Source organism: Capricornis sumatraensis, chromosome 7 (assembly GCF_032405125.1).
Source record: "Capricornis sumatraensis isolate serow.1 chromosome 7, serow.2, whole genome shotgun sequence".
NCBI lineage: Eukaryota > Metazoa > Chordata > Mammalia > Artiodactyla > Bovidae > Capricornis > Capricornis sumatraensis.
In genome coordinates, this window is record NC_091075.1 from 47,868,281 (window position 1) to 47,880,660 (window position 12,380).

General features: G+C 43.7%; 1 non-coding gene across 1 annotated transcript; it reads left to right on the forward strand.

Annotated features, from left to right (window-relative positions):
* The first annotated feature begins 11,780 nt into the window (after positions 1-11,780).
* On the forward strand, positions 11,781-11,855 carry TRNAA-UGC (transfer RNA alanine (anticodon UGC)). The gene has a single exon. It is a non-coding gene; the product is annotated as a tRNA-Ala (tRNA).
* The last annotated feature ends 525 nt before the right edge of the window (positions 11,856-12,380 follow it).

A 12,380-nucleotide genomic window follows, 5' to 3' on the forward strand; every position in this document is an offset into this window, starting at 1 on the left:
ACACCACAATTCAAAAGCATCATTCTTCAGCGCTTAGCTTTTTTTATACTCCGACTCTCACATCCATAGATGACTCCTGGAAAAACCATAGCTTTGACTAGACAGATATTTGTTGGCAAAGTAATGCCTCTGCTTTTTAATATGCTGTCTAGGTTGGTCATGGCTTTTCTTCCAAAAAGCCAGCATCTTTTAATTTTATGGCTGCAGTCACCATCTGCAATGATTTTGGAGCCAAGAAAGTAAAGTCTCTCACTGTTTTCATTGTTTACCCATCTATTTCCCATGAAGTGATGAGACTACATGCCATGATCTCAGTTTTCTGAATGTTAAGTTTTAAGCCAACTTTTTCACTCTCCTCTTTCACTTTCATCAAGAGGCTCCTTAGTTCTTTGCTTTCCGTAAGTGTGGTGTCATCTGCTTATCTGAGGTTATTCATATTTCTCCTGGCAATCTTGATTCCAGCTTGTGCTTCATCCAGTCTAACATTTCTCATGATGTACTGTGCATATAAGTTAAATAAGCAAGGTGACAATATACACCCTTGATGTACTCCTTTCCCAGTTTGGAACCAGCCTGTTGTTCCATGTCCCATTCTAACTGTTGCTTCTTGACCTGCATACAGATTTCTCAAGAGGCAGGTTAGGTGGTCTGGTATACCCATCTGTTAAAGAATTTTCCACAGTTTGTTGTGATCCACACAGTCAAAGGCTTTGGCATAGTCAATAAAGCAGAAGTAGAGGTTTTTCTGAAACTCTTGCTTTTTCAATGGTCCAGCAGATGTTGGCAGTTTGATCTCTGCCTCCTCTGCCTTTTCTAAATCCAGCTTGAACATCTGGAAGTTCATGGGTCACATACTGTTGAAGCCTGACTTGGAGAATTTTGAGCATTACTTTGCTAGTGTGTGAGATGAGTGCAACTGTACAGTAGTTTGAGCATTCTTTGGCATTGTGTTTCTTTGGGATTGGAATGAAAACTAACCTTTTCCAGTCCTGTGGCCACTGCTGAGTTTTCCAAATTTGCTGGAATATTGAGTGCAGCACTTTCACAACATCATCTTTTAGGATTTGAAATAGCTCAACTGGAATTCCATCACTTCCGCTAGCTTTGTTCATAGTGATGCTTCCTAAAGCCCACTTGACTTTGTACTCCAGGATGTCTGGCTCTAGGTTAGTGATCACACCATCGTGATTATCTGGGTTGTGAAGATCTTTTTTGTATAGCTCTCCTGTTTATTCTTGTCACCTCTTCTTAATATCTTCTGCTTCTGTTAGGTCCATACCATTTCTGTCCTTTATTGTGCCCATTTTTGCATGAAAATTTCCCTTGGTATCTCTTATTTTCTTGAAGAGATCTCTAGTCTTTCCCATTCTATGGTTTTCACCTATTTCTTTGCCTTGATCATTGAGGAAGGCTTTCTTATCTCTCCTTGCTATTCTTTGGAACTCTGCATTCAAATGGTATATCTTTCCTTTTCTCTGCCTTTCGCTTCTCTTCTTTTCTCAGTTATTTGTAAGGCCTCCTCAGACAACCATTTTACCTTTTTGCATTTCTTTTTCTTGGGGATGGTCTTGATCACTGCCTCCTGTACAATGTTGGGAACCTCCATTCATAGTTCTTCAGGCACTCTGTCTATCAGACCTCATCCCTTGAATCTATTTGTCACTTCCACTGTATACTCCTAAGGGACTTGATTTAGGTCATACCTGAACGGTCTAGTGGTTTTCCCTACTTTCTTCAATTTAAGTCTGAATTTTGCAATGAGTTCATGATCTGAGCCACAGTTAGCTCCCAGTCTTGTTTTTGCTGACTGTATAGAGTTTCTCCATCTTTGGCGCAGAGAATATAAGCAGTCTGATTTTGGTGTTGACCATCTGGTGATGTCCATGTGTAGAGTCTTCTCTTACATTGTTGCATCTCTAGTCTCTAGAAGACCTAACATGATTACACCAACTAACAGGTGTCATGGGATCAGTTGTGTCCCCATCACAACTGAGTAAGTAAGTAAGAGGGTGTTTGCTATGACCAGTGTGTTCTCTTGGCAAAACTCTATTAGATTTTTCCCTGCTTCATTCTGTACTCCAAGTCCAAATTTGACTGTTACTCCAGGTATTTCTTGAGTTCCTACTTTTGCATTCCAGTCCCCTGTAATGAAAAGGACATCTTTTTTGTGTGTTAGCTCTAGAAGGCCTGGTAGGTTTTCACAGACCCATTCAACTTCAACTTCTTCAGCATTACTGGTCAGGCCATAGACTTGGATTACTGTGATACTGGATGGTTTGCCTTGGAAATGAACAGAGATCATTCTATCGTTTTTGAGATGGCATCCAAGTACTGTATTTCAGACTCTTGTTGACTATGATGGCTACTCCAATTCTTCTAAAGGATTCTTCCCCACCATAGTAGATATAATGGTCATCTGAGTTAAATTCACCCATTCCAGTCCATTTTTGTTCACCAATTCCTGTAATGTCAGTGTTCACCCTTGCCATCTCCTGTTTGACCACTTCCAATTTCCTTGATTCATGTACCTATGCAATATTGCTTTTAACAGCATCAGACTTTACTTCCATCACCAGTCACATCCACAAGTGGGTGTTGTTTTTCTTTGGCTCTGTCTCTATTCATTCTGGAGTTATTTTTCCACTGATCTCCCCATACCTGCAAGAGATGCTTAGAGGGCTCAAACAAACCTTGTGCACACCAGGACCCAGTGACCCCACAGAGACTGAAACAGAACTGTGCTTGAGTGTCTCCTGTGGAAGTACAGGTCAGCAGTGGACTGCTGCAGGAGCAGGGGCTCTGGGTGCAGTATACCTGGGTATGGCATAAGCCCTCTTGGAGGAGGTCGCCATTAATCCCACCATAAAGCCACTAGAACTTACACAGGACTGGAGAAACAGACTCTTAGAGGGCACAAACACAACCTTGGACCCAGGAGAAAGGAGCAGTGACCCTACAAGAAGCTGACCCAGACTTGCCCATGAGTGTCCAGGAGTCTCTGGTGGAGGCATGGGTTGGTGGTGGCCTGTTGCAGGGTTGGGGGCACTGAGTGCAGCAGTCCTTTCATGGAACCCTTTGAAGGAGGTCGCCATTATCTTCATTACCTCCACCATAGTTTGGCCTCAGGTCAAATAACAGGGAGGGAACACAGCCCCACCCACCAACAGAAAATTGGATTAAAGATTTACTGAGCATGGCCCTGCGCATCAGAACAAGACCCAGTTTCGCCCTCAGTTAGTCTCTTCCATAAGCCTCTTATCCTTCTCCATCAGAGGGCAGACAGAATGAAAACCACAATCACAGGAAACTAACCAATCAGATCACGTGGACCGCAGCCTTGTCTAACTCAATGAAACTATCAGCCATGCCTTGTAGGGTCACCTAAGACAGACGGGTCCTGGTGGAGAATTCTGACAAAATGCGGTCCACTGGAGAAGGGAATGGAAAACCACTTCAGTATTCTTGCCTTGAGAACCCCATGAACAGTATGAAAAGGCAAAAAGATAGGACACTGAAAGATGAACTCCTCAGGTCAGTAGGTGCCCAATATGCTGTGGACAGGGAGGCCTGGTGTGCTGCAGTTCATGGGGTCGCAAAGAGTCAGACATGACTAGGCAACTGAACTGAACTGAACTGAACTGAACTGAAGAATTTTAGAACCAGAGAACTAAAGGAAGCTTTTTATCTGGTGGATCCCAAGACTTCTTGGAATGGGTTAGAGATGTAGTTCCATCAAGGTAGCAATGAAAATCCAAGAACTGCACTTAACCGTCTGATAGCCTGAGAGAAACCATCCTTTTACCAATGGCTTCCCTGGTGGTTCAGATGGTAAAGAATCCGCCTGCAGTTCAGGAGACTTGGGTTTGATGTCTATTTGTTGGGAAGATCCTCTAGAGAAGAATACTCACTCCAGTATTCTTACCTGGAGAATTCCATGGACAGAGGAGCCTGGCGGGCTACTGTCCATGGTGTTGAAAAGAGTCTGACACTGCTCATCTTAACACTTTCACTTTCAGCTCCAGACTGTGGGCCACCTCTAGACTCCTATTCTCATACTCCTCACTTCATTCAGGAAAATGATGGCATACTGTGGGCAGTGTGGGACTGTTGCTTCATCTGAGGAACACCTTGCTGGAGCCAACATTTTCCTTGAAAAGCACAGGGAATGTATTTTACCCATTAGGAGATGAATTAGCTGCGATGACAGAATGCTGACTATTTAGGACAGTTAATGAGCTTCTTTGTAGGAAACAGCTGCATGGCATCCAAGGAATAGAGTGTAGTATGATTACATGCCAGCACATACCTGGTATGTAGTAGGCACTTAGTGCCCAACTCTTTAACCTTAGGCAAGTGACATGACTCCCTCTTTTTCCTAAAGTGGAAAATGTGGGGAGGGGAAGTCCATGATTTAGTGGGAAAGTCTGGTTTTTGGTCTTAGCTTTGCCATGGGATCCTGGGTGAGTCCTGCCACTCCTCTGAGCCTCAATGTCCACATCTGTAAATAGAGAATTAATTATAAGGTCTCTAAGGTGATTTTTAGCTAAAAAACTCAGAATCCGATGGCTTCAGTGTTTCCACATACCCCTTTCCAGCTCTCACAATCTCTGATTTAATTGGATTTAGAATTGATTTGTTTCTGAGATCGATTTTTTTTTTTAACCTGAGTAAAAATGAAATGACACTTTCCTTTCAGCTGGACTAATCCCAAGCCAGCAGCTCAGAGATGAGGAAAGAAGTGTCAAGTAGACAAAAGGAAGTGAGGGCAACCATGGCAGGGGCTTTCTGAAACCTGTCTCCTCTCAGCCAAAGGTGATCCTTGGGCCAATTACGGTCAACCATGTGCCTGCTGATAGGAAAGGAAGACTCGCAGCCTTGATCTGACAAAACTCAGGCAAGGTGATGAGCAATCTATTGTTAAAATGTGGATTTCCTCAAATACTTGTTTTTAGATTCATTTTTGAAGAAAGCAGACTGCTTCGGGGTGTCTTGTTCCTGATCAAGCTCTTCCTAGAACTGTAGGCAGGATGTCATGTCTCCATCCCCAGCCTGGCTTCACTCATGGTGGGTGGTGGGTGCTCCAGGGGCAGAAACATAAGTTTTTGAAAAAATGCTGCATACAGTAAATCCTGCATTAGGATTTAATTCTTGATCTGTTTACAATGTGTGTGTGTCTGTGCGCCTGTGAGGGTGTGGTAGTTAAATAATGCAGTTGATTTCTGTTGTACTTTTAGAAGTTATATGCCCAAATGATCAGACACCTGGGATAGCTATGTGCTTATCCTAACAATGCCACCCTAGAGAAATAATTTTGAAAATTCTCTATTCATTCTTGCTTTTTGAGTTGAAGACACAGTTTTCAAATTGTCCTCAGTGGTAGAGAAACAGTCTCGTAGGAGTGATTTTGAGTTTAAATAACCTTAAGTAATTCAGAGGAAGACTTGTGGATAAGGTAGGTTCTCTGGCTCTTTAAAAACATGCCTGATAAATGTGGAAGGAAGGAGAGACTTAGAAAATCATCATTTCATAACTCCTGGGGAAATCATTGATTCAGACAATGGTCATCAATGCATAAACTCGTTAGATAAAAGATTGATGGGGAACTTGACCACAAAGGGATCAGGCTGAAACTATCTAAACCAATGATTAATCTTTGTGTCACTGAAAGGAAGACATTGTATGCTTCCCAATGTGGTATAATGTGTAACAGCACATGGTACCTCCAGGAGGGATCCCTGTCGCAAATGCCGGTGGTGCCTCTAGAGCCCATTTCCATTCACAGGAGTCATGGAGAATAAGTAAAATCACTCAAATGGCACTACAGGAAGCAAAGAAATGAACCTGAATGTGGGTCATTTTTCAGGAAAACTGACCCAGTTTCTACAAGTTAGTGGTGGGAAATAAAGATGGTGGCAGGAGTATTTACGATTAAAAGAGAATGGGCGGGGTGGGCGGGGTGGAGATTAAAAGCAAATGAAGAGACATCAAATGAAAGGAATGAGTTTTTTTTTTAAGAAAACAACTATTTAGGGGACACTTATGATAAATGGGGAAATTTGCTGGGGACTGGGTATAAGGCAATATCAGAGAATTCTTGTAAATTTTGTTTGGTGTGATCATAACTTTGTGGTTATGTGAGACAGAATTGACATGTTTCAGAGCTGCACATTGAAAAATGTAGGGGTGATATGACCCAATGCCAATTTTGGTTTGGACTACATCAGCTAGAACAAAAAACCAAGAACTTCTAGATGGATTAAGATAAAGGACATGTCACAGAATTAATCATTGCATCTGAGTGATGAGTGTGTGGGACTCCACTGTACTAGTCTCCTCCGGTGGGAGGAGGAAGTGGGGGAACTTTCCGAAGCTGGTCATTCTCAAGGTGGGGAGCCAGATGTCACAGGTTCCCTGTGGTCCCGTCCACGTCAGTTAATTAGACATATTACTTTAAAAAGAAAGGAGGAGAAAAAGGGAGCGGCAAGGAGAAGTAAAGGAGGCATATCTCCTTATACGGGATGAAATGATCACCAGGATATGATTTTTAGTGATAAGACAAGAGACAGAATAATGGGCTTAGAATGCTACCATTTGAGTTCTTAAAAAAGTGGGGAGAGGGCAGGGGTAAATCTACCTTCCAGAAGGACACAGAGGAAATCAACGGTTGTTGCTCCCAAGAAGAGAAACTGGTGGCTGGGCCAGGAAAGAAGGGAAATTGACTTGTGCACCATGTACCTTCTGCACTTTTTGCGTCTTGTAGTATGCGTGTATGTATCACGTATTCGAAAGTAAAATTTGCAATAAAAGCAGCCAACAAAGAGATTGCATTTATTCCTCTGTTTCAAGCAGGGCGTTTCCAGTCTAGAGGAGGTCTTAACCACTGAGGGATTTTAGGTCTGAGGAGATGATGCTTCATTTATGCCTCTGCTTCTCAAGAAACACTTCCCGCAGTATGTGCCGAAGGAATGGCCTGGGCAACACCATTTACAAGGCAGGCAGACGCAGCCCACTGGCCACGGCTGAAGAGGACATGGGTTCTCCTCCCCCTCCTCCACACTCTCTTCAGCCTCATTTCTTCTTCCTCTTCTCTTTCTCCTTCCCCTTCTCCTTCTCTTTCCTCTTTTAATTTAAAACAATTTGGCTTAGTTTTGGTAAAATGTACATAACATAAAATTTACCATGTTAATGATTTTTAAGTGTAAAATTCAGTTGTTAACACATCCACATTGCTGTGCAACCAACTTCAAGAACTCTTCATTTTGCAAATTGGAACTGTGTACATTTTTAAAACTTTTTTTTTTATTGACATATAGGTGATTTACAATGTTGTGATAGGTTCTGATGTTCAGCAAATTGTTTCAGTTATGTGTGTGTGTGTATACACACACATACTCTTTTCCATTATAGTTTATCACAGGATATTTTTTAGGTTCTATTTAAAAATTATTTTTAATTAGAGGAAAATTGCTTTACAATGTTGTGTTGGTTATCACAGGATATTGGATATAGTTCCCTGTGCTATACGGTGGAACCTTATTGTCTATCCTATATATACTAACTTTCATCCACTGACCCAAAACTCCCAATCCATCCCTTCCCCATCCTTCCTCCATCTTGGCAACCACAAGTCTGTTCTCTGTGTCTGTGAATCTGTTTCACGGGTCATATTTCAGATTCCACATATAAGCAATACCATATGGTATTGGTCTTTCTCTTCCTGACTTATTTCACTTAGTATGACAATCTCTTGTTCATGCAAATCTCATGTTGCTGCAAATGGCATTGATTCATTCTTTTTTATGGCTGAGTAGTATTCCTTTGTATGTTGTTGTTTAGTCGCTAAGTTGTGTCCAACTCTTTGCAACCCCATGGACTGCAGCACTCCAGGCCTCCCTGTCCCTCACTATCTCCAAGAGTTTGCCCAAGTTCATGTCCGTTGAGTTGGTGATGCTATCCAGCCATCTCATTCCACTGTGTGTGTGTGTGTGTGTGTCCATTCATCTGCTGATGGACATTTAGGTTGCCTTCATATCTTGGCTATTGTGAATAAGGCTGCTATGAACATAGAAGGTGTATGTATCCTTATAAATGATAATTTTGTCTGGATATAAGCCTAGGAGTAAGGTTGCTGGATCTTATGGTCACTGTGTATTTAGTTTTTTGAGAAACTTCCATACTGTTCTCCATAATGGCTCCATCAATTTACATTCCCATTGTGAAACTGTGTAAATTAAGCAGCAGCTCCCTGTTCTCTCCTTCCCCAGTCCCTAGGGAAGTTCTGCTGTCTGTCTCCATGAATTTTATTTCTCTAGGTAGCTCCTTTAAGTGGAATCATAGAGTATTTGCCTTTTTGTGATTTACTTAGCATAATACCTTCAAGGTTCATCCATGCTTATTTCAGAATTTCCTTCCTTTTTAAAGCCGAATGATATTCTGTTGCATGTCTATATCCCACTTTATTTATTCATTTATCTTTTCATAGGCATTTGGGTTGCTTTTAGCTATTGTGAATGCTGCTGCTTATGAATGCATGTTACAGTTATCTCCTCAAGGTCCTCTTTAAATTCTTTTTGGTTTATACCCAGAAGTAGAATTGCTGAATTTTATGGTAATTCTTTTTAATGTTTTGAGAAGCTTCCATACTGTTTTTCATAGCAGCTATACCATCTTACGTTCTTATCAACAGTGCACAGGGATCATATTTCTTCACATCCTGCCAACAGTTGTCATTGTCTATTTTATGCAGTAGCCATACTTGTGGGTATGAGATGGTTTCCTTGTGCATTTCCCTGATGTCAGTTTCTTTTTCTTGACTTGATGCCTTGTCTTCAATCCTGCTCTCTTGCTATAGCTCTTAACAAGTCTGTCAGTTTCTTGAAGGTTTTTGTTTTCCAAATGTACCAAAGAATTTTTTATTGGCTCTCTACAGGTTTTGGAGGCCAAAGACTTTTCTGACAGCATGTTATAAAGTTTCATTTAGGCAGTCAGTTTCACATGAAGCAGTAGAATAGCTGATTCAAGACAGTGAAGGTGAGAAAGCCAATTCACTTTGGCTCTAGAATGTCTGCTCCTCAGAGCTATCTTTGAAATAGGTTTGCCTTCTTATAGTGAATATTTGTTAAGATTTTAGTTATTGCTTTTTATAATGTTGGCAAATTTTGGTATGCTCCAAGAGGCTCTGAGTGACTGAAGTGTGGGTGGTGGTCTTTAAAACCTTCCATCTCTCATGGGCTTCCCTGATGCCTCAGCAGGTAAAGAATCTGCCTGCCATAGATTCCCCTGGAGAAGGAAATGGCAACCCACTCCAGTGCTCTTGCCTAAAAAACCCCATTGACAGAGGAGATTGGTTGGCTAAAGCCCAAAGAGTCTGATATGACTGAATGTGAGCATGCACGTCCTCACACACAGACACACACACATACACACACATATTATGAAGGAAGACGTCCTGTGACCATCTAAGGGAAATCACTCCAGGAAGGGTGCACAGTAAGTGCAAAACCCTACGGCAGGAACTTGCCTGAGTCCCCTGACCACAGCAAGGCGGCCAGTGGAGCTGGAGCACTGCTGAGAGAGGGGTGGGAATAGGGCGGTAACCATGGTGATTAAAGGGGCTGCTCCTTTCCTAGGGCTGCCATAGCAAGTACCACAAACTGAGTGGCTTAAAACAATGACGATGTGCTGTCTCATAGTTCTGGAGGTTAGATGGTCAAAAGCAAGATGTTGGCAGCGTGGGCTCCTTCCAGAGACCGTGAGGGGGAGTCCATCCCATGCTCCTCACCTGCTCCCGGTGGCTGTGGGCAGTCCTTGGCATTCCTTGGCTTGTGGGCACATCACTCCCATGTGTGCCGCTGCCTCCACGTGTGTGGCGTGCTCCCTGTGCATGTCTGTGCCCTAATTTCTCTCTTCTTATGCAGACACCAGTCATACTGGGTTAAGGGCCCTCCCTACTCCAATATGACCTCATCTTAAATAATTACATCAGTAGCCTCCCTATGTCCCCCAAATAAGGGCATGTTCTGAGGTACTGGAGTTCAAGCTTCAACAAATCTTTTTGGGAAACACAATTCAACCAATAACAAAGGCAAAACTTTGCTGAACTCGGGAGTTAAAAAAATGCATTATTTTAATCATAAGAGAGCAGAGCCCTCATACTGGATAGAGGTCCAGAGACCATACAACTGCAGCTTCCCTGGAGCCTAGAAGTTTAAGGGTCTGAGAACCAGAGTGATCAATGAAACCAGAAGTCAAAGGCCAAAGGAACACTTGGCAAGCCCACAGACCCCTACGTATATGAGTCACGGGAAGGGGGCAGGGGGTGGTCCACTGTTCCAACACGTACCAGAGCCTATTCTTTAACGGGTGGGCTGAAGTGTGGCATGGTAGAGTAGATGTCAGGAGCAAGGACTGCCTAGGTTCAAATTCAAGTGTTATGTGATCTTAGGCAAGTTACTTTTCCTCTTTGTTTCTTGGTTTCTTTATCTGAAAATTGAGGAAACAATGTAATCTGTCTCAAAGGGTTATCATGAGGACTATATCTGTCAACCCAGGAAAAGAGCTTAGAACCTTAGTGGGGTGCCTGGCCCCTCATCGCTGGCCCCCACAGGTTAGTAGATACTGTTTCTGGCTGGGGCCGGGAGTTAGTCCTGCTCAGATGCTCCTTTCCAAGTGGGAAGATGGTTAATTCAAATGGAAGTTGAAAAGAGGTTAATGAAGACGGAGATGCTATTTTCAGAGGCTTGGGCAGAGTGAAGGGAACCAACAGAGGATTATGAAACACCCGAGGACCAGCAAGAACAGGATGCTAGAAGAGGGGAGGGGGGTTTGTGGATATGAGTGTGGAAGGGACTGAGGCCGCCTTCCAGGTGCTGTAGCCGTGGGGAGAGGAAATAGTGCTGCCAAATCAAGGCTGGCAGGGAGGGGGTGAAGGAGCAGCACCTTCTGCCTCCCTCTCCTTCAGCTTCCCATTCTCTGCTGGTAATTTCCCATTCTCTGCTGGTAATTTCCCATTCCTCTGCTGGTGACTTCCCGGCACGCATTTTCCCCTAACTAAACCCAGCTGGAAGCCAAAGGCCAGAGGAATCCAGCAGATTCCAGGTCCTAGAAGGACAGAGGATGGGTCTAGGGTAAATACAGAATTAACAGCCTCTCTACCCAACAAAGAGGCTTCCCAGGTGGCACCAGGAGTAAAGGATCCATCTGCAATGCAGGAGATGCAAGAAATAAGGCCTCAGTCCGGGGTCAGGAAGATCCCCTGAAGGAGGAAATGGCAATCCTCTTCACACTCTTACCTGGAGAATTCCATGGACAGAGGAGCCTGGTGGGCTACAGCCCATAGGGTTGCAAAAGTTGGAGTTGAGTACACGCGCACACATCCCCCACAAAGACTGTTTCTTATTGGGGATCCAGGGCAACATATTGAAAGTGTATGTTCCCTGAGCCACATCAACTGGAGCTCACCCCAAATTTCATGTGCTCCCTATGGAGCAGCTCAGGGTCTCCTGACTACTTTGGGCCAGCGGACTGGCAGCAGAGGGGATGCATCACATTCTGGCCCAAGCAGTTAGGAGCCAGTGGGACTCCTCCATCTCTCTCTCCCTCTCACACAGAGAGACTGTGGAGGCCACAGTTTCAAGACAGTGCAGCTTCAAGATGGAAGAGGAATGACCACCCTGCATCAGATTTAGCCTAAGAAAGAAGAAACTCTTTCCTGGGGTAAGCCTGTGAGATTTGGGGATGGAGTATAATCTATCAGTCCCAACATGCAGAAGATGAGGACTGCCCTGATGGTCCAGCGGCTAAGACTCTGCGCTTGCAATGCAGGGGGCCCAAGTTCGATCCTTGGTCAGGGAGCTATATCCCTTATACTACAACTAAGAGTTTGTGTGCCACAACTAACACCTGGAGCACCCAGATAAATAAACATTCAAAAAAAAAAAAAGGAGGAGGCGATGACCCAGGCCAGGAGGTGCCCTGGGGAGTGGGGAAAATGTCCCTGATGAGACTTGGAAATATGCTGGAAAGAACTTAAAAGAAAAAAAAATCAACCCACCCACCTCTATCCCAGAAGGCCCCTGGACATCGACTGTTTCCTGGGATCCTACCTGTGTCCTCTGAGTGAGTGGGCCTCAAGAAGGAGCGCTTAGGGGCAAAGACTAGGGGGACTGAGGGTGCAAAGTGGGGATGGGGAGCAATAAGCCAGGGTCTCAGTTTCCTGGGTGGGGAGGGTAGAAGTAGGAGAGGGGAGGGGTACTTCCCCGGAGTCCTCAGCCTGGCAAAGGCTCTAATTAGAAACGACTCGATTCAACAATGAAGCATTTTTTCTCTTAAGGAGCTGAGGTGCTGAGGTAAATATACCCTTTGAAGATCTGTTTGTGCCA